General features: G+C 34.4%; 2 non-coding genes across 2 annotated transcripts; both read left to right on the top strand.

Moving 5' to 3' along the window:
• The first annotated feature begins 3,644 nt into the window (after window positions 1-3,644).
• On the top strand, window positions 3,645-3,717 carry Trnar-acg (transfer RNA arginine (anticodon ACG)). The gene has a single exon. It is a non-coding gene; the product is annotated as a tRNA-Arg (tRNA).
• A 1,405-nt stretch (window positions 3,718-5,122) lies between these two features.
• On the top strand, window positions 5,123-5,195 carry Trnar-acg (transfer RNA arginine (anticodon ACG)). Its single transcript has one exon. It is a non-coding gene; the product is annotated as a tRNA-Arg (tRNA).
• Window positions 5,196-5,855: the final 660 nt, after the last annotated feature.

Raw genomic sequence — 5,855 nt, forward strand, 5'->3', positions numbered from 1 at the left:
TTGCACCAAACCAGTGACTTATTAGACGAGATTTATAAATTTTACAATGAACTGTATTCTTGTGTCTCTGTTGAAGCTGATGAAACCGATGATTTTTTATGTAATATCGACAAAAAAGTCTCCTGCAAAGATAATAAGTGTTTAGCAGCTGCCGTATCAGGTGATGACGTTGAGTTAGCTTTAAAGGGTATGTCTAGTAATAAAAGTCCTGGCCAGGATGGGTTAACCGTGGAGTTTTATCGTAAGTTTTTGCCCGACTTCAAAGAATTATTTTTGCGAGTTATAGGGGAAATTCAAGAAAGGGGGAACTGTCAAGGTCCATGAAGCTTGGGGTAATTAGTCTAATTTATAAAAAAGAGGTGATAAGTCTAATCTTAAAAATTGGAGACCTATAAGTCTTTTAAATGTCGACTATAAAATTTTAGCTCGAATAATGTCTGACCGATTGAAAAAGGTTTTACCGTCTATTGTTTCGCCTTTTCAAAGCTGTTGCATTATGGGTCGCGATATCGCTGATAATATCAGTAATGTGCGTGACATAATAGATTTAGCTACCATGGATAATTTAGAAGGCTACATCATGAAAATAGATCAAGAAAAGGCGTTCGATCGAGTAAGCCATTCATATCTCTTCAAAGTGTTGGAGAAGTTTGGCTTTTGTAATTTTTTCATTAAGTGGATTAAAATATTTTACAATGGGATCTATAGCAGTGTGAAATGCAATGGTCATATTACTAAATATTTCCCAATTAAGAATTCTGTAAGACAAGGCTGTCCATTGTCTGCATTACTATATGTACTTGTAGCGAAGCCCCTAGGTCAAGCTATACTTAAAAATGACATGATAAGCGGTATTTCAATTCCTATCAGTAATACGTCTGCTAAAATTTTCCAGCATGCTGATGATTCTACACTGACTCTGGCTAACAAAACTTCCATTGACCAGGCTTTTAATGTTTTTGAAAAATATGGCCGGGCTTCTGGCGCCAAAATAAATAGGGACAAGTCTGAATTATTGTGTATTGGTTGTGGACAGATGTCAGCTGCAGAATCGGACGCTTTCAATGTCAAATTATTGCAAGAGTCTATTCTAGTACTCGGTGTTTTTTGGGTCCAAATGGTAACTTATGTGAATCTTTGAATTGGGAACCTAAAGTTGCATCTATACGCAATATTTTAAATAATGTGGTTCCAGAGAAAATTAACTATTCAGGGTAGGGCTACTGTAATTTCGTCTCTGTTGCTGTCCAAGTGTTGGTATACATTGACAGTAGCAAGTATTCCAGATAGATATCAAATACAACTCAAAACTTTATGTTTAAATTTTTTTATGGAATAATGGAGCTCACTTAGTTGGTTTTAAAACTCTTATAGGGCTCAAGTCTGAAGGTGGACTACAATATCCGGATATAGACCTCAAAATGAAGTCCTTTAGAATTAAATTCGTTTTCAGGCTTTTTTACAATTCTGATTTATCACCATGGAAAGAAACATGCAAGTACTTTCTATCTAAAATAGGTGGTATGAATCTCGGATTGGGAGTTTTTAATTGTGTTCTTAAACTGAAGCAGCTTCAATGTGTTCCGATTTTTTACAGAGATATGCTTTTGGCTTGGTCCGATATCTACTCTTCTATTATTTTTGAAAACGGGCCCGAGAATGTTTATTGTCAACCTATGTTTTGTAATCCACTCATAGTAAATGAAAATGGTAAAACGGTGTTTGAGAAAATATTCATAGACTCAGGTCTGATATATTTGAAGGATCTTACTTACGAAGTTGTGGAGGGTTTTCTTCCTATCCAGGCAGTGGTTGAAATAGTCCAGGAAAAATATCCGGAAATCACAAGGGAGGAAATATCCATAAAATATCTGAGACTTCTCAGGCAGCTTCCACTTAATTTTGTAGAAACAGTAATAAACAACTGTTACATGAACACTGGTCTGACACAACCCGTTATATCACTGAAACTGAATGCTTCGGGGTCACGCACTATCCCACGACACAAGCGTGACATTTACCGTGTACTCGTCAGCATGCATTTCACGGTACCCGTATCGGTGACGTTCTGGTCGAATAGCTTCCAGGGTCAACAGGTAAATAGTATTTTTCGAGTCATACACGCACCACATTATCCGGTTGAATGCGTTGAAGTTCATTACAAAGTAGCACATAACGCGGTTTTTACTAAAAAGAAACTTCTAAAGTGCGGTATTTCAGATTCAGATGATTGTCCGGTTTGTCAGACACAGTCCGAGGATATTTTTCATATGTTTCTTCATTGTCCGGAATTATCGGACTTCAAGGTTTATATGGTTGGTTTATTAGAAAATTTATTTTCCAAGGCAAGTCCCGAGAATGTGAATTCGCTGAATTATGACTGTCTTATTATTTTGGGTTTTGGCGAGAAATGGAAGTATGTAAACGGCTTCTTTGTTAATTTTATACTGAGCGTGGCAAGATTTTGTATTTTTAAGAGGAGGAACATGCTGTTGCTCGGTGAAAAGAATGTACCAATTTTTCGTTTTTTCAAATTCACGATTAACAATTTATTAAGTATGCATTTCAACAATATAAAGCACAGGATAATGCAAGGCTCTTTATGAAGTATTTTGAAAATGATAATAAAATTGTTTCTGTAGAATTGGATGGAGTGAAAGTAAATTTGTAAAGCCGTACGGGTATAGGTTCTACTAGTTTTTCAATGATTTCATTGTTTGTACAATGTCTGTGATATTTAGCTTACTGACATATGATGTCACAACTGTGATATATTTTAATATTGATATTTTATCTTGTTGATGCCTGTATTAATTTTATGTTGAATAGATTGTAGTGCTTGCAATGTGAGGAACCCCAGGGGCCCCAACCCCTGCGGCCCTATGTCTGGGAAATTAAAATCATATTTTTAAGATAAAAAAAAAAACGCGTCTGACTACGGATAAGAAGATTCCAGGTTCGAATCCTGCCAAGCTCGTTTATTTTACCTGGGTTATCATTTTAGACTAGCTCATAGTAGACTATTTACAGTTAGTTCCATTACCAGTGATCACTACATAGTCTCTGTAATGATCGTGTCCGATAGCAGCAGTATGACTTGTTTAAATGATTTCATTATGTTTTCTTCTTCATAGCGAGCTAACTCACAAAATATATTGACGAGACACGAATCATAATACACATGAAACACCACACAGAAGAAAGATAAATACGTGTGAGGTCTAAGTGTAGTGTAATATAAACATTGGTGATATAAAATAGAAAAAAAGGATAATCACGTAATATTTGTGGTCAATTCAAATATCGAGTGTCAAGTGATATTGATCCCCCATCTATCCATAACGGAAGTTATAAAGGCAACGCCCTCTTGCGGAGGGAAATAATAAATCCAGCAATAAAATTAATAATCGGTTTTATATACTCCTATTCCTTCATAAGTAAAATTAGAAGCTAGAACTTTTCAATGGTGGTAATAGTGTAAAGTAAGTAACTTTTGTAACTAAAGAAAAATACTAAATCGTCTGCTCCTGTTTTTGATAGTGAAAAAAAATCATTTGTCAGCGGTGGAGCATCTTTAATTGACCAATTTAAGAAAACTTTGAAACAAGCCTCATCTTATAAGCCCGTGTAGCGCAATTGTAATGGGGCTTGTGGCGCAATGGATAACGCGTCTGACTACGGATCAGAAGATTCCAGGTTCGAATCCTGGCAAGCTCGTTACTTTTTTTCCCCCGTCATTAGTTTTTTAAAGGCAATTGAAAGGTAGGTGTCGCCCAACCTGATAAGTATTCTTATAAAACCCGATAAATGGAAGAAACGATGAAAAAACGCTATATTATGTGAATATTAAAGATGCTCCACCGCCGGCAGAGCATAAATGATATTCATCATTTGAACAATATTTGTTTTTAATCGTGTATATATATATAGGTTTGATAAACACAAAAAATACTATAAAGATAATTTATTTTGCCTTTGGTGCATGTGCAATCAATACTTCATTCCATATAAGATATAGTGCCACGGATTTTTTTCGGGATACAATTAATTATTTTTCATATTTTAAACTTGAAGTAAAATTAGAAGCTCAAACTTTTCAATGCTGTAAATGGTGTTAAGTAAGTAACTTTTGTAACCGAAGAAAAATACCAAATCGTCTGCTCCTATTTTAGATAGTGAAAAATACCATTTGTCAGCGGTGAACATCTTTAATATACACCAATGGTATATAGTAACCCCTAATCCAGGAGTTTGAAAGGAAACAAACGTAGATGTAAGTGTAGTATTAGTACACTGTAACAATCCCCATTTGTGTCAGGTAAAACTAGGGGAAGGCCAATAGGGGTTTAGGGGAGCTTTGATTACACGTTGGTACATTGTGCACCTGTGTTTGAAAGTAAACAGATACATGCCATCAGAATTTTTGATTCATATTATATCATATTCATATTATATCAACAGAAATCGATCATTCTAAATATTCATATTTTTTTACATATATATCTTAGCATTGTTATCAAAGGCTTATGTTTAACTATTTAACAGAATATATATTAAGTAAGTTTAGAACATTCACCAATTAATCTAGATGCATATAGTTGCTTACAAAATGGATTGTTTCTTGCTTTTTGTTTTATTTCGCTTTATTTCTTTTTCTTTGTAAGACAATCCAGGTAACTCTTCCTAGTATACCTACATAACTATGTATATATCATGTGGACAATTTGTCCTACCCTTAATTCCCTTATCTATGATTACTACTACCAATCCCTGTAATTATCACCACAGATACCGACAACTTGACTTATCATCATTATGTCATACGTTTGTTTTGTACATAGAGAGATATCACAAAAAGTTTCAGGAGGTAAAAGTATCGACGACATACGATTCGTAATACACTTAAAAATCAGACAGAAGAACTCTGAATACGTATAAGGTCTAAATTTATTGAGATATCAAAATCGGTGATATAAAAGAGTAAACAAGGACAATTGGACATTATAGTGTCAGTAAACATTTAAACAATCTCATGTTATAAGCCCCTCTCATGTCGTTGACCAATTTAAGAAAACTTTGAAACAAGCCTCATCTTATAAGCCCGTGAAGCGCAATTGTAATGGGGCTTGTGGCGCAATGGATAACGCGTCTGTCTACGGATCAGAAGATTCCAGGTTCGAATCCTGGCAAGCTCGTTTATTTTACCTGGGTTATCATTTTAGACTAGCTCATAGTAGACTATTTACAGTTAGTTCCATTACCAGTGACCACTACTTAGTCTCTGTAATGATCGTCTCCGATAGCAGCAGTATGTCTTGTTTAATGATTTCATTATATTTTCTTGTACATAGAGAGCTAACTCACAAAATATATTGACGAGACACGAATCATAATACACATAAAACACCAAACAGAAGAAAGATAAATACGTGTGAGGTCTAAGTGTAGTGTAAAATAAACATTACTGATATCAAATAAAAAATGATAATTGAAAAAGATGATATGACCAATTTTAGTAAACTTTGAAACAAGTCTCATTTTATAAGCCCGTGTTGCCCAATGGTAATGGGGCCTGTGGCGCAGCGCAATGGATAATACGTCTGACTACGGATCAGAAGATTCTAGGTTCAAATTCTGGCAAGCTAAATATATATCTTAATATTATTTTCAAAGGCTTAATGTTTAACTTATTTTAACAAAATAATAGTATTAAGTAAATTTAGAACATTCATCAATTAATTAAGATGTATTGCCTACAAAATGGATTGTTTTTGTTTTATTTTAATTTATTTCTCAATAAAGACAATCCCGGTAACTCTTCCCATTATACCTACGTCACTATATATATATCATTT

This window comes from Argopecten irradians, unplaced genomic scaffold, assembly GCF_041381155.1.
Source record: "Argopecten irradians isolate NY unplaced genomic scaffold, Ai_NY scaffold_0227, whole genome shotgun sequence".
Classification (NCBI taxonomy): domain Eukaryota; kingdom Metazoa; phylum Mollusca; class Bivalvia; order Pectinida; family Pectinidae; genus Argopecten; species Argopecten irradians.